The sequence below is a fragment of the Oryctolagus cuniculus genome, chromosome 2 (assembly GCF_051225735.1).
Source record: "Oryctolagus cuniculus isolate XC-2025 breed Fujian yellow rabbit chromosome 2, ASM5122573v1, whole genome shotgun sequence".
Lineage (NCBI taxonomy): Eukaryota > Metazoa > Chordata > Mammalia > Lagomorpha > Leporidae > Oryctolagus > Oryctolagus cuniculus.
In genome coordinates this window covers 181,429,499-181,445,587 of record NC_142868.1, presented here as the reverse complement: position 1 = coordinate 181,445,587, position 16,089 = coordinate 181,429,499, and positions in this window count along the sequence as shown.

Below are 16,089 nucleotides of genomic sequence, written 5' to 3'. Positions count from 1 at the left end.
TCAGCTCCATCCATTGCAGCCACTTGGGGAGTGAACTAGGGGATGGAAGACCTCTCTCTCTCTCTCTCTCTCTCTCTCTCTGCCTCTCTGTAACTCTTTCAAATAAATAAATAAATCTTTCTTAAAAACTTCAATGTTTTTAAGAGCAAATAAAGCTCTCTTTTTTAGATTTATTTATTTATTTATTTTAAGATTTTTATTTATTTATTTTGACAGGTAGAGTTACAGACAGTGAGAGGCAGAGGCAGAGAGAGGTCCTTCATCTGTTGGTTTACTTTCCAAGCGGCTGCAACAGCTGGAGCTGTGCCAATCTGAAGCCAGGAGCCATGAGCTTCTTCCTGGTCTCCCATGCGGGTGCAGGGGTCCAAGGACTTGGGCCATCTTCCACTGTTTTTCCAGGCCACAGCAGAGAGCTGGATTGGAAGAGGAGCAGCCGGGACTAGAACCAGCGCCCATATGGGATGCCAGCATTGCAGGCGGAGGATTAACCTACTGCGCCATGGCGCTGGCCCTTAGATTTATTTATTTATTTGAAAGGCAGAGTGACAGAGAGAGAGAGAGAAGCAAGAAAGAGAGAGAGAGAGGTCTTCCATCCACTGGTTCACTCCCTAAATAGGTCAGGAGCCAGGATTTTCTTCCAAGTCTCCCACGTGGGTTCAGAGGCCCAAGGATTTGGGCCATCTTCAGCTGCCTTTCCAGGCACATTAGCAGGGAGCTGGATCAGAAGTGGAGCAGCTGGGACTCCAACTGGCACCAATATGGGATGCCAGCACTGCAGGGGGCGGCTTTACCCAATATTGCACTGGCCCCAAAAGTAAATAAATATTAAAAAAAAATTTTAAGAAAGAAGGAAGGAAGGAAGGAAGGGTGGGAGGGAGGGAGGGAAGGAGAAGGGGGGGGGAGGTGCGAGGGTTGGAATGGACGTAGTGGGAGCTGGAAAGGCTCCTACAGGTTCCACCCCAAACATGATTTTCCCTGACTGATGCCCACTCATCTTTCCCACTTGGAGTTCATAATTAGAAGTGAGAAGAACAAGGGGGAGAGCAACGGAGTCAGTTAAAGCTGAAGTGTCCAGGTGTTCACAGCTATTGATAGAACTGAGAGAGTGAAGTTTCTTTTATGAATATTGAGGCTGTTCCTGTGATTTTAGGTGTGTTGAAACCATTTTTGCATGTACCAAAATGCCTAGAGAAAGATTGGAAGGAAATTCTACAGGTTCTACATAGCTCTTGTTAGAAGTACTGTTTTCGGGCCGGCGCCGCGGCTCACTAGGCTAATCCTCCGCCTAGCGGCGCCAGCACACGGGGTTCTAGTCCCGGTCAGGGCGCCGGATTCTGTCCCGGTTGCCCCTCTTCCAGGCCAGCTCTCTGCTGTGGCCAGGGAGTGCAGTGGAGGATGGCCCAGGTGCTTGGGCCCTGCACCCCATGGGAGACCAGGAGAAGCACCTGGCTCCTGCCATCGGATCAGCGTGGTGCGCCGGCCGCAGCGCGCCGGCCGCGGCGGCCATTGGAGGGTGAACCAACGGCAAAGGAAGACCTTTCTCTCTGTGTCTCTCTCTCTCTCTCACTGTCCACTCTGCCTGTCAAAAAAAAAAAAAAAAAAGAAAAGAAAATAAATAAAAACCTTACAGTTTTTTTTTTTTTTAAACCTGTAAGGCTATTACCTCTGTTTCTGTATATACATATTTTGAAACTAGTAAATTTTTGCCTGCTGGGAGCTTCTCTGAGCTCTTCCCTGGGCACATGTACGCATGGACTGTGAAGGCTGTGAGGAGGCAGAAATCCACTACTTCTTATGGAAAGTGATTGCCTGGGATGGATCCTTAGTAGTTGCCTACATGGACCAGACATGGGGTCTTGCTGTATTTGTCCAAATAAGATCTGAGCACAGAGAGCATGACTGCTATTAAGGAATATCGTTGCTAACAAACCTTGGCCAGCGGCAGGGGATGGCATGGGAAGTATGTGGTGGTGGTGGGGGGAAGCCTTGATGCTGGGATGGCAAGGGAAGTATGTGGTGGTGGTGGGGAAGCCTTGATGCTGCACAATTTCAGGTACAGAAAATCCCTGATGGAGGCAGAAAGCTGTAATATAGGAAGTACTTGTCCAAACCTGTTTCACGCCATTGAATTAATCATCTGTGGAACATGTGACACCCGGTGGTATTCTAACAAGAAGCTGCGGGCAAAGAGGATTATTTCTGACACCAAAATTTTGCAACAAGTGTTGTAAAGTGATTGGAAAGGACTAGTGAGAGTTCTAGATCTCCTGTAATTTGAGCGGTTCGTGTCCCAGCTGTGCCACTTCCAATCCAGCACTTTGCTTGCTTATGGCCTGGGAAAGCAGTGGAGGGTGGCCCAAGTGCTTGGGTTCCTGCGCCCAAGTGGAAGATCTGGAAGAAGCTCCTGGCTCCTGGCTTCAGATCGGCCCAGCTCTGGCTGTTATGGCCAGCTGGGGAGTGAACCAGCAGATGGAAGACCTCTCTCTCTCTCTCTCTTTCTCTCTCTGTAACTCTGCCTCTCAAGTAAATAAATAAAATCTTAAGAAAAAAAAAAAAAAGGATCTAACTCTGGATCCTTGATGGAGGTGCCACACTTGTTGTGTGGAACAGCCCAGGAATGGTGTCAGTGTTTATGTTGAAGTACTTGCTCAAAGATACAACTTAGAGAAGTTGAAGAAACTTATGGGATTTCTGATGTTTTCTTCAATCCATACGAGATGTGGGGACTCCTCCAGAGTCGTACACTGCCTTTGATGTAAATTAACTATGGGAAGGACTAGATCCTTTCAGGCGGGGGTCTGCCTGATTTTAATGTGGAATTCAGGTTTACGATCACAAATATTCATCTCTGTTGCCATTCTAGATCTATAAAAATTACTTTATATTTCAGAGATGTTGATGATTTTCCTAAGCATGAAACGAAATTCTGAAACCCTGGAGGAAAAGATGAGTGTTTGAGTACGCGGATATGAGCTGTACAACAATTCTACAACTCGCAGTGGCTGTAGGATGGTAACACTCCAGGAAAGAAGAACCGTTTTCCCTCTGAGTGAACGCCTCTGGGTTAAGCTTTGAGAAGAGGCCACTGATGGAAACGCTCACATAAGAGCCAGGTGGCTCATGGTCCCAGCGAGCTTCAGAAAGCAGAGTCAGACGAGCTGGTCTGGACCTGGCCAGATGGATTTCCCACTACGGCTCGTGAACTGTTTTTACCGCCCCTGTCCTCTAGGCCTGTCTCTCCAAAGAAGGGGAGCGGAGGATAAGGCTGGGGGACCGGCTACTCCAAAGAGGGGGCACCCAGAGCTTATCGCCAAGTCTTACCAATCAGATGCATCCATCTCCCCTGGGGAAGAGGGAGTGGGAACAGAACTAAGTCTCTCTGGGGACAGAAGTTGCTCTCCCTTTGTGGAAATGTGAGAAGAAAAGAATGACCACCTCTTGCCGACATCATACACTTCTGCTGATAACATTTCCCTAACAGTCCCATGAGAAGGGAGATCAAATATACCAGTTAACTAAAGACAACATACACAAAGAAGTAGACATAGAAAATACACTTGTTTTGTGTTGTACCAGAAGGCAGAGAGACAGAGAGAGCTCTTCCATTCTCTGATTCACTTCTCAAATGCCTGGAACAGCCAGGGCTGGGCCAGGTTGAAGCCCGGAGCTTGGAACTCAGTCTAGGTCTCCCAAGTGGGTGGCAGAGACCCAAGCACTTGGCTATCATCTGCTGCCTTCCAGGGTGTGCATTAGCAGGACGCTGGATCGGAAGCAGAGGAGCGGGACTTGAACCGGGCACTCTGATATGAAGTCCGGGCACCCTAAGCAGCGACCTTACTGCCTTACTGCTGTGCCAAATGCCAGCCCTTTTGAGAATTTTTTTTTTTTTTGACAGGCAGAGTGGACAGTGAAAGAGAGAGACAGAGAGAAAGGTCTTCCTTTGCTGTTGGTTCACCCTCCAATGGCTGCCGCGGCCGGCGCGCTGCAGCTGGCGCGTCACACTGATCCGAAGCCAGGAGCCAGGTGCTTCTCCTGGTCTCCTATGCGGGTGCAGGGCCCAAGCACTTGGGCCATCCTCCACTGCACTCCCTGGCCACAGCAGAGAGCTGGCCTGGAAGAGGGGCAACCGGGACAGAATCTGGTGCCCCGACCGGGACTAGAACCCGGTGTGCCGGCGCCGCAAGGCAGAGGATTAGCCTATTGAGCCATGGCGCCGGCCCTTGAGAATATTTTTAAACAGCTTGTTAGATGCCCTGGAGATGCTGGGTGTACTACTGGGTGGTGCTGGTAATTATGTTTGCTATATTTTGATTAATTTTTAGAGCATTAAATAAATAAAACATCCAGTCTCCAAACCAAAAAAAAGAAACCCTAGAGAAATGTGTGTCAAGGACAAAAAAATTAGGTCCTTGCCCTGGAAAGTGATTGTTTCCACATATATTACGGTTATTTTCTGACTCATTTCCAGAAATGCCTCTCCACGTCCAAGCACAGACGTAGGCACTATTTGCTGACTATAGTCCAGGCCACAGGTACACATTCAAAACCAAGTTGGAACAATTCTCTCTGGGGTCATTTTAGTGAGGGCCAGAGCCACTTGGACCTGCAGCATATAAAATGCAGAAGCTATTGATCTGCTGTCATGTGGACTGGGAACAGGCCTGGGTTCAAGGCAAAGTAAACTCACAGACAGGCTGGAACAGAGGCAAATGGCAGGAGAGCTTCTTGCTCTAACTTCAGTTTATCCCGGATGCTCATGTGCACCCCAGGTCTGGAGCTGCCATCAGAGGCCTTGACTTCTTTCGATTATTTCCTCTTCGGCTTGAGCTCGTTGGAACATTTCTGCTGTTTACAGCTGAAGTACACGCCTAGTAGAGCTAAGGAGGCTAAGATGATAGAAAAGTGGCCATATATTCCTTTCTTTTTTTAAGATTTATTTATTTATTTGGAAGGTAGCTACAGAGAGAGAGAGAGAGAGAGAAGAAAGGAGGGAGGGAGGGAGGGAGAGAGGGAGGGATAGAGTCAGAGAGAATCTTCCACTCCCTGGTTCACTCTCCAAATGGCCACAATGGCTGGGACTGGGCCTAGGTGAAGCCAGGAGCCAGGAGCTTCCTCCAAGTCTCCCAGGTAAGTGCAGGGACCCAAGCACTTAGGCCATCCTCTGCTGTTTTCCCAGGCACGTTAGCAAAGAGAAGGATCAAAAGTGGAGCAGGGGCTAGCATTGTGGCATAGCAGGTAAGGCTGCCACCTGCAATGCTGGCATCCCATATGGGCACTGGTTCGAGTCTTGGCTGTTCCTCTTCTGATATCGCTCTCTGCTATGGCCTGGGAAAGCAGTAGAAGATGGCCCAAGTGCTTGGGCCCCTGCACCCATGTGGGAGACCCAGAGGAAGCTCCTGGCTCCCTGGCTTTGGATCAGTGCAGCTCCAGCCATTGTGGCTAACTGGGGGGTGAACCAGTGGATGAACAATCTCTTTCTCTTTCTCTTTCTCTTTCTCTTTCTCTTTCTCTTTCTCTTTCTCTTTCTCTTTCTCTTTCTCTTTCTCTTTCTCTCTCTCTCTCTCTCTCTCTCTCTCTCTCTCTGCCTAACTCTGACTTTCAAATAAATAAATCTTAAAAAAAAAAAAAAAAAGTGGAGCAGCTGGGACTCAAACTGGTGCCCATATGGGACACTGGCACTGCAAATGGTGGCTTAACCTGCTGCACCATAGAGCAGGCCCCAAAGTGGTCATATCTTATGTTATGAAATTAATGAGGCTTGTGATTGAAGACAACCACTCCATCCTTCCACATGTCAGATTTCATAGCGATCAAGTTGTTGCGGGAGCTCTGTGTCGGTGCTGTGGGAGAGGCAGAAGGAGCCTGGGGCTCCAGTTGCCCGGGTCTGTGTCTCATCGCAGAGAGATGTGGAAGGTCCCCCTTCTCTCTGGCTTCTTCAGGAGCAGCACAGCTCCCACGTTACAGCTCCTTGTGTCGCAGCTTCTCCTCTGCGCTCTGCCAGACCCCTCAAGGAGCACCGCTGCATTCTGGGTTACTGGCCAGGTTCTTTGTCTTGTGACCACATCCAACAAGGAGGCTTATTGGAACAAGCAGAGAAAACTCTCCAGCAGCCCGGAGTGCCTGCCCTGTGGGGGGCTCCCCGCCCTGAAGGGCTGCTTGTCCCAAGTTGCTTCTCAAGGCTGCCCGGCTCCAACATTTCTGTGTTTCTAAACTGGGAAGTTCTCCCTGATTGGTCAAGGTGTATCCTAATGAGGTAATCTAGTGAACCAACCAGGGGATTGACATTGGAGCAGCCAGTTTTGCACAGAAGTTTGCAGAGTGCTCAGTCAGGTTCATTGGATCACATTGCATATGCCTCTCTCACCTCCCGTTCCTCAGAGCTCTTGGAGAGCTAGGTCATGTATGTGTTTTTCTTCTTATTTTTTCCTTTCCTTTCCAGGGGCCCCTGGAGAGAAGGAGTTAAATTATATGATCTTTGAAGTATTTTAAATTTTTATGTGCATACTTTTTATTTATTTGAAAGGCATAAGGACACACACACACACACACACAGAGAAAGAGAGAGAGAGAGAGAGAGACAGAGAGAGAGAGAGACTCTTCCATCTACTTTTCATCTACTGCTTTACTCCCCAAATGCCTACAACGACCAAGGCTAGGCCAGACAAGGCGGGAACCAGGGACTCCCCCCAAGGCTCCGATGTGGGTGGCGAGCAGAGCTCCAAGTACTTGAGCCATCACCTGCTGTCTCCCAGGGTGTAGGTTGGCAGGAAGCTGGAACTGGAAGTGGGGCAGGATGTCAAAAGCCCACCCCAGCAGGACTGGGAAATGTCGCTCTACTTCCTTCCGGCTTTCATGATTTCCAGTGCAAATCCACAGCCATGAGACTCGGGTCTTCCCATAAGTGATGTGTGATTTTTCTTGGCTCTTTCAGGATTTTTCTTTTGTTTTGGCTTTCGAGCAGTTCTGCTGTGTCGAGGCGTGTGCTTTCTTTGGAGCTCGCCTGTTTGGATTCCCTGCCCATTCTGCATCTGAACAGTTTTGCTTCATCAGATTTCGGCACGTGAGGCCCTGTATCTGCAAATATTTCTTCTGCTTTGCATTCTTTCTCCTCTCCTGCTGCTGCTCTCATGAGGCAACTGTTAGGCCTTTTGAGTGTTTTCCCATAGACCATAAAGGCTCTGCACAGTTTTCTAATGTTTCCTCTTTGCTGTGCAGAGGGGACCATTTCTATTGATCTGTCTTTAAGTGACCTGCTCTTTTCTCTGTCATCCTCATTCAGAATAATGTCCACCCACTTACTAAACCCTGGGCCCTGGGGATAGGCAACCTTATGGCAAAGGGATGGTGCGGCTGTGACTCTTAAATTAAGAGTCCTGAGTTAGGAAGATTGTTCTGGATGATCTGGGCCTGCACGATGTAATCACAAGAATCCTTACCCAAAGGAAACACGGACAAAAAGGCGGAGTTGGAGTAATGCACTGTCTTTTAAAAATTTTTGATGCTTAATTTTTATTCTTGGTTTAGTTTGTAACAGATTTAATATAGTTCATAGATATAATTCTAAGAGTATAATGATAGTCCCTTCCTTCCTCCCCCTCTCTCCCTCCTAGGAGTGATACACTTTATTTATATATTTATTATTTTAAAAAAGATTTATTTATTTATTTAAAAGGCAGAGAGAGAGAGAGAGAGAGGTCTTCCATCCACTGGTTCACTCCCCAATTGGTCGCAGTGGCCAGAGCTGTGCCAATCCGAAGCCAGGAGCCCGGAGCGTCTTCTGGGTCTCCCACATGAGAGCAGGGGCCCAAGGACTTGGGCCTATATGCCCTGCTGCTTCCCAGGGTGCGCATCGGCCAGAAGCCAGACTGGGAACTGAGCTGTGACTCAAACCTAGGGACTCAGCATCTTTTTTTTATTATTATTATTTTTAATTTTTTGACAGGCAGAGTGGACAGTGAGAGAGAGACAGAGAGAAAGGTCTTCCTTTGCCGTTGGTTCACCCTCCAATGGCCGCTGCGGCCGGCGCACCACGCTGATCCAATGGCAGGAGCCAGGTGCTTATCCTGGTCTCCCATGGGGTGCAGGGCCCAAGCACCTGGGCCATCCTCCACTGCACTCCCTGGCCACAGCAGAGGGCTGGCCTGGAAGAGGGGCAACCGGGACAGAATCCGGCGCCCCGACCGGGACTAGAACCCGGTGTGCTGGCGCCTGAAGGCGGAGGATTAGCCTAGTGAGCCGCGGCGCCGGCCCTGGACTCAGCATCTTAACTGCAGACCGAATAGCCTCCCCTGGGATGATGGAAAACACCGCGAGCCAAGGAACGCAGGCAGCCTCCAGAGGCTAGAAAAGGCAAAGAAATACTTCTGTCCTGGGATTTCCAAAGGAAGCCTGCCGCCGTGTTGATTTTAGGTCTGTAAGAAGCACTTCACGGGTGGGCATCCGGCCTAGAGATTCAGATGCTGGTTAGGACACTTGCATCCTGTATCAGAGTGCCTGGGTTCGATTCCCGACTCTGGCTCCTGACAACAGTTTCCTGCTAATGCAAACTCTGGGAGGTGATGGTGGCGGCTCAAATAATTGGGTTTATGCCACCCACATGGAAGACCTGGATATACTCCCAGCTCTTGGCTTTGGCCTGCGCCTGGCCTCAGTCATGGTGGGCATTTAGGTGGTGAACAAGGAGCAGCTGGGAGCGCTGTCTGTGTCTCACGCTCTGTCTCTCCCTGTGTGTCTTTCTTCCTCTCAAATATATAATGAAAAATTTTTGAAAAGTCTCCACGGTATATAGCAATAAACACTGTTGTTAAGGAAAATCAGGGGCGGGCATCTGGTGCCGCAGTTAAGACACACTTGGGATGTTCACATCCCACACTGGTGCTATCCCTCTTCCAGTGCCAGCTGATGCGTTCCCTGGCAGCCAGCAGCTGATGGCTCGGGCACTTGAGTCCCTGCCACCCACATGGAGACACAGATGTAGTTCTGGGCTACTGGCTTTGGCTTGGCCTAGCCCTGGCTGTTGTGGGCATTTGGGGAGTGAATCAGTGGATGGAATATCTTAATCTCTCTCTCTCTCTCTCTCTCTCTCTCTCCCTTTCAAATCAAATAAAAATAAATTATTCTGACCCTCAGAACCATAACAGAATTTATTTAAGTCACTGAATTTCTTCTCATTTGTTGCAGTGGCTACAGGAGTAATTTATTAGTAAATCCATGACATATTTTGGTTGCTATGTTTTTCGTTTTTAAAATTAAATTTTATTTTTTTAAAGATTTTTTTTTTTTTTTTTTTTTTTTTTTTTTTTTACTTTTTTGACAGGCAGAGTGGACAGTGAGAGAGACAGAGAGAAAGGTCTTCCTTTGCCGTCGGTTCACCCTCCAATGGCCGCTGCGGCCAGCGTGCTGGGGCCGGCGCATCGCGCTGATCCGAAGGCAGGAGCCAGGTTCTTATCCTGGTCTCCCATGGGGTGCAGGGCCCAAGCACTTGGGCCATCCTCCACTGCCTTCTCTGGACACAGCAGAGAGCTGGCCTGGAAGAGGGGCAACCGGGACAGGATCCGGTGCCCCGACCAGGACTAAAACCCAGTGTGCCAGCGCCGCAAGGCGGAGGATTAGCCTAGTGAGCTGCAGCACTGGCCTTAAAGATGTTATTTTTTAAATGAGAGGTAGAGTTACAGACAGTGAGAGGGAGAGACAGAGAGAAAAGTCTTCCTTCTGTTGGTTTACTCCCCAAATGGACACAACAGCTGGAGCTGTGCCGATCCGAAGCCAGGAGCCAGGAGCTTCTTCCCAGTCTCCCACATGGGTGCAGGGACCCAAGGACTTGGGCCATCTTCTACTGCTTTCCCAGGCCACAGAAGAGAGCTGGATTGGAAGAGGGGTAGTCGGGACCAGAACCGGCGCCCATATGGGATGCCAGCGCCGCAGGCGGAGGATTAACCTACTACACCACGGCGCTGGCCCCGGTTGCTATGTTTTTCAATTTTAAAATTCCCATTTGGTTCGTCTTTGTTTTCTGTTTCCTCATTGAGATTTTCATTCATTCCAAGAGTACTCACACTTTCGGCATTTCTTTAACAGTGGCCTCTCAGCACTGGCGTCTGTAGATTCTTTTTTCCTGTGTAAATGGGGATCTCCTGGTCCTTCATATGCCAAGTACTTGGGGGTTATATCCTGGACATTGAGACGCTTTGCTAGTAGACAATCAGCCTGTTCGGCTGTGACCACCTTGGGTTGTGTTCTCTGGACCAGTTCCCTTCAGAGCCTCTGCAGTGCTCTTGGGACCTGCGGCAGACGCGTGCCTCCTAGTGGCGGGTCGGGGACCTGCATGGTGAGTGAGTGACGCCCTTCATCCCCCAGGGCATGCGGCTTAGGTTAGCTCCAGGCATATTCAACTGGAGGGCCATCCCAGGAGCCCATAAAACTTGATGGGGCTGCTCTGGAACCCCTCCTCTCCATCCTGGTGCTTTCTGATTCTCTGGGCAACAACACAGGGCTTTACTGACAGACTCTGCCATTCGCTTCTCATGCTCACATCTGGGACCTGGAGGCAGGAGCAGACAGAGGAAAGGCAATGGAGGGTCCCCTTTCACCCTTGGACTGCCATTCTGATCAAGACGTTTCCCCTCCCTCGAGTTTCTGTCTCCTGTGGACCCCCAGGGCCCCTCCTGCCATGGATCACTTCCAGGCTGGGTGTAAAATAACAGAGAAACGAAAACCATGAGGGATCTCCTGCACTCTGCTGTTTTAGGGGCCTCTTTTCCTCACCTGGAACAGTCTTGAGCCCTGAGGGGCGCCTCTTGGAGTTCTGTCTGTGCAGTTTCCCACTTCCAGGTTTGTGGGTTGCTTTGCATTCAGGCCAATAGATTCCAGAGGGAAAAATGTTAAATTCACCACCGGTTTGGAACTTTGGATTCTGGACGGCTTCCACACCCACCTGCCACCGTGGCCTCTTTGGAGCCCTTGCAGCTCTGTTCCACGTGGTCTTGCCAGCGTCACTCAGTGCCAGCGAAGATGTGGAGCACACTCCCCGCCCCCACGCCCTAGGGCGGAACCTGCACCTCACAACTTCTCCATCTGTTTTCATTACCATTCAGTGCCATATAGTCTCTTCTTTTCAAATATTTGTTTGAAAGCCAGAGTCACAGAGAGAGGGAGAAACAGAGATCTTGGTTTACTCCCCAAATGGCCACAACAGCCTGATCAGGGCCAGGCCAAAGCTCGGAGCCTGGGACTCCCACATGGGTGCAGGGGCCCAAGTACAGGGGCCATCATCTGCTGCTGGATCGGAAGTGCAGCAACCCGGACTCCACCCAGTGCGCATATGGGACGATGGTGTCACAGGTTGCGGCTTAACTGGCAGTGCCACAATGCCAGCCCCAGAGCCAAATATTTTTTAAACTCCCTTTTGATTCCTTCTTTGTCAGTCAGTTACTGAGAGTTATGTGTCTTAACTTCCACAAAGAAAGTACTTTCAGGTTATATTTTTGTTACTACTTACTAGCATGGTGGCATACTTGTCAGAAAACGTAATTTTTTTAGAAGATTTATTTATTTATTTGAAAGGCAGAGTTACAGAGAGGTGGGGTGGGGAAGAGAGAGAGAGAGAGAGAGAGAGAGATCTTCCATCTACTGGTTCACTCCCTAAATGACTACAACAGGCAGAGCTGGGCTGATCTGAAGTCAGGAGGCCAGGAGCCTCTCTCGGGTCTCCCACACGGGTGCAGGGGCCCAAGCACTTGGGCCATCTTCTATTGATTTCCCAAGCCCCAGCGGAGAGCTGGCTTGGAAGCGGAGCAGCCAGGTCTTGAACCGGTGCCCATATAGGATGCCAGCACTGCAGGTGGTGGCTCCACCACTATACCACAGTGTCAGCCCCCAAGAACGTAATTCTTGAGACCAGCTTTAGGCTCAGCATATGGTGAATGTTTGTAATTGCTGTGTATGCGATTGGCAGTGTGTGTTAGGGGTAGTGCTCTCTATATATTAGGGTAATTTTTGGAAACTGTACACTTTAAATCTTTATTTCCTACTGATTTTTCTCTGAGTCTTTTCTCCAAATTACTGAAAGAAGTCTTTTTTTATAAATCTCCCACTATGATTGTGAATTTATTTATTTCTCCTCAGTTACTGTTTTTATCTTTATTTATTATTTGAGAGGTGCAGAGAGACATACACAGAGAACTGCCATCTGCTGGCTTACTCCCCAGTGGTCGTAGTGGCCAGGGTTGGGGTGGGGCTCACACTGGGAGTTGGGAACTCAATACAGGTTCCTACATGGGAGGCGGAGATCAAAACTTGAGCCATCAGCTGCTGCTTCACAAGGTACACATTAACAGGAGGCTGGAATGGGGAGTGGAGCTGGGACTGGAACCCAGGCACCCCGATTATGGGATTTGGTGTCCCAAGTGGCAAATTAACTACTCGCCAAACACCTACCCCCACATCTAACATTAATAAAGCTACACCAGCTTAATTTTCTTAGTGCTTGTGTGATATGGCTTACTATTCAGTTTATGTATGTGTATTTATTTATTTACTTGAAAGGCAGGGTGATGGAGAGAGGGAGAGACAGAGAAAGCTCTGTCTACTGGTTCACTCCCCTGACGGTCACAATGGCTGGGGCTGGCCAGGGCTGGGGAGCTGGGAACTCAGTACAAGTTTCCTACATGGGCGGCAGGGGCCCAAGTACCTGAGTGGTCACCCACGGGCTTCCCACACCTGGAAGCCAGGTAGAAAGTGGAGCATGTGTGACCTGTGCTAGCATTCTGCTGGCAGTGCAATAGGCCACACTGCTGCCCCTGATCTTTCAACGCTACAGCCTCTCCTTTCACATACTTAAAATGTCTGCTACAAAGAGCATATATTTAGTTTTAGCTTTTTTTTTTTTTTGGTCTTTAAGTAATTTGGATTACCTTTATTGAAACATTTAGTCTCTTTACATTCAATATAATTACTGATAACATAAGATTTCTTGGACATCAGTTCTAGTCCTGGCCCCTCTTCTTCCAATCCAGCTCTCTGCTATGGCCTGGGAGGGCAGTAGAAGATGGCCCAAGCGCTTGGGCCCCTGCATACATGTGGGAGACCTGGAGGAAGCTCCTGGCTCCTGACTTCAGATTGGCTCAGCTCCAGCCATTGTGGTCATTTGAGGAGAGGAGTGAACCAGTGGATGGAAGACCTCTCTTTCTGTCTCCCTCTTACTGTCTGTAATTCTACCTCTCAATTAAATAAATAAAATCTTTTTTTAAAAAAAAGATTTAAGCTTGTCTTACTATGTTTTCTATTTGCACCACTGTTTTTGCCTTTTTTCGCTTATTACTTTTTTTTTTTTTACTAACTTCATTCAAACCCTCCCCCTAGCACCTTGGCAGGTGCGCATCATTCCAGCAGTTATTTAGACATTTCCTTTGAGATGATGCACACATCTTGGACAGCCCAAGGGGTTTAGAACGCGTTTGTTCCCTTTACCTCTCCTCCACTTCTACACTGGAAGGTGTCCCAGACAGAAAGGGAACACGGGAGCTTGCTCTGGAGGAGGGAGGAGGCGCAATGCCACATCGCAGGAGTGTGGGCACAGCCTAGGGATGGGCAAACACTGAGACCCGGACGGAGAAGGAGTGAGGTCAGGCTGTGCTGTCCACACACGGGATGCAGGATGCGTGTGAAGAGACAGTAGAGCGCCTTGAGGAGGTAGCACAGGCACAGGTGAAGAATGCAGACCACAGCCGAACTCTGAGCATCAACAGAGATCAAAATGGCTGCTTGCCTCTCCAACAAGATAACATGAAAAATCATTCACGCATGCTGCCTAGGAAAATATTTCCTTATAGGTCTTCCCTGAGCCTCCCCACCGCCAGTGCAACCCTCCTGGACTTTCTGGTTCTCTTCTCCACTCACTGTGCCCTCTGCAAGCATTTTGTTGTGAGCCAGGTTCTCTCCGGCATCAATCTTTCTTTCTTTCTTTTTTTTTGGACAGGCAGAGTGGACAGTGAGAGAGAGAGACAGAGAGAAAGGTCTTCCTTTTTGCCGTTGGTTCACCCTCCAATGGCCGCCGCGGCCAGCGTGCTGCGGCCAGCGCACCACGCTGATCCTAAGCAAGGAGCCAGGTGCTTCTCCTGGTCTCCCATGGGGTGCAGGGCCCAAGCACTTGGGCCATCCTCCACTGCACTCCCTGGCCACAGCAGAGAGCTGGCCTGGAAGAGGGGCAACCGGGACTGAATCCGGCGCCCCGACCGGGACTAGAACCCGGTGTGCCGGCGCCGCAAGGCGGAGGATTAGCCTAGTGAGCCGTGGCGCCGGCCTCAAATTGTTCTTAGAATATTGAACTCACTCTCTCGTAAAATACCCTTTCCTGAACAAAAGTCAGCTCCTCACATCCAGCTGGGACACTGAGGCTGGTAGAGGCCATTAGACAGGACACAACTGCTGGAGGGAAGGGAACTGATCATGTTGATATAAATGGGTTGGGTGCCAACCTCGCCTTAAATCTGGGGGAGGGCAAGTTTGACCCTTTGCCTTAGAGTGGAAGAAAAAATCCCACCAAACAGGGGTTTGTGTTACAGTGAATTAAAATCTTGCTCTATTTGCGCAACAGCAGAAAACCGAGGCCAAAAATCCAGAAGGAGATAAATAGCAAAAATCAAAGTGACTTTGATTTTAGATATCAAAGCCATGCAGGCCTGTCAAAACAAACTAGAACATTTGGGAAATGTGAACTTAGAAACCGAAAGTCCTAAGGGCTTCCTTTCCAGTCATGGGATCAACCAAAGTCTACATTTTGATTGTGAGATGTTTACTCTAAATGTGTTGTTTCCTGTCCTTATTTTTAAAAGGCAAACGACCAGAAATGTTTCTACTGCTTTCTCACAGAAAAAAGAAATATACCAAAAAATGTATTTTACTTGAATGTAAGTCAAGTAATTTTTTCATGAAGAGTCTGATTTTTTGAGAGTCTGTAAAAAATCTGAAGGGCTGATATGGGGGTGCAGGGGTTAAGCCTCTGCTTGCAACGTCAGCATCCCATATCAGAGAGCGGTTGAGTCTGAGCTGCCCCACTTCTGATCCAGCTCCCTGCTGATACACATAGGAGGGCAGCAGAAGATGGCCCAAGTACCAGGAGGGAGTTCTGAGCTCCTGGCTTTGGCCTGGCCCAGACCCAGCCATTATTTATTTGAGAGGAAGAGTTACAGAGAGAGGGAGAGACAGAGAGAGAGGTCTTTCACCTGCTGGTTTACTCCCCAGATGGCTGCAACAGCTGGAGCTGGGCCCATCGAAAGCCAGGAGCTTCTTCCAGGTCTCCCAAACACTTGGGCCATCTTCCACTGCTTTCTCAGGCCATGAGCAGGGAGCTGGTTCCCAAGTGGAGCAGCCAGGACTCGAACTGGTGCCCATATGGGGAACTGGCACCTATATGGGATGCTGGTGCCACAGGCAGATGCTTACCTTATTACACCACAGCACTGGCTCATTTAAAATGTTTATTTATGTTAAAGTAATTATTAAAAAATGTTCCAAGAAGTGGAAATAGGTCGACCTAACACTCATCAGTTGTAGAGTAGATGTCATGGTTTGACCAGGGTATGACTTCGGAACTCATGCAGACATTTAATCCTCAAAGTGATAAGTTAATGGTACTAAGAGTGGAATTTTATCCAATTATGATGTTTTGGGGGTGAGACTAGTGAGAGGCCCGTAGGTCACTGGGGTATGCTCTCTGGAGGTAGTTCTCTCTAGAGGGTTGGGTTGGTTATAAAAGCTGAGTTGGGTCTCACGTCTCTGCTTTCTGGTTTCTCATGTGACTGCTCTTGCCCACACCCCTCCAGTGCTACCCTCTGGGCTCCCAGATGGTCACACCAGGCCTGCCTTATCTCGGACTGTGAGCCACAATAAACTCCTCCACTGAGTAGCTCATCTTGAGTATTTTATCACAGTGACGAAAAGCTAATAGAGTGGATAAACAAACTGTAGACAGCTTTACGATATGATGCCGTGTAGAAGTTAAAACGAGGTTGGGTGTTTGGTCCAGCAGTTGAGTCCCTGCTGGGGACAGCTGTATCCATATTGGAGTGCCTAGTTCAAGTTCCAGCTCCT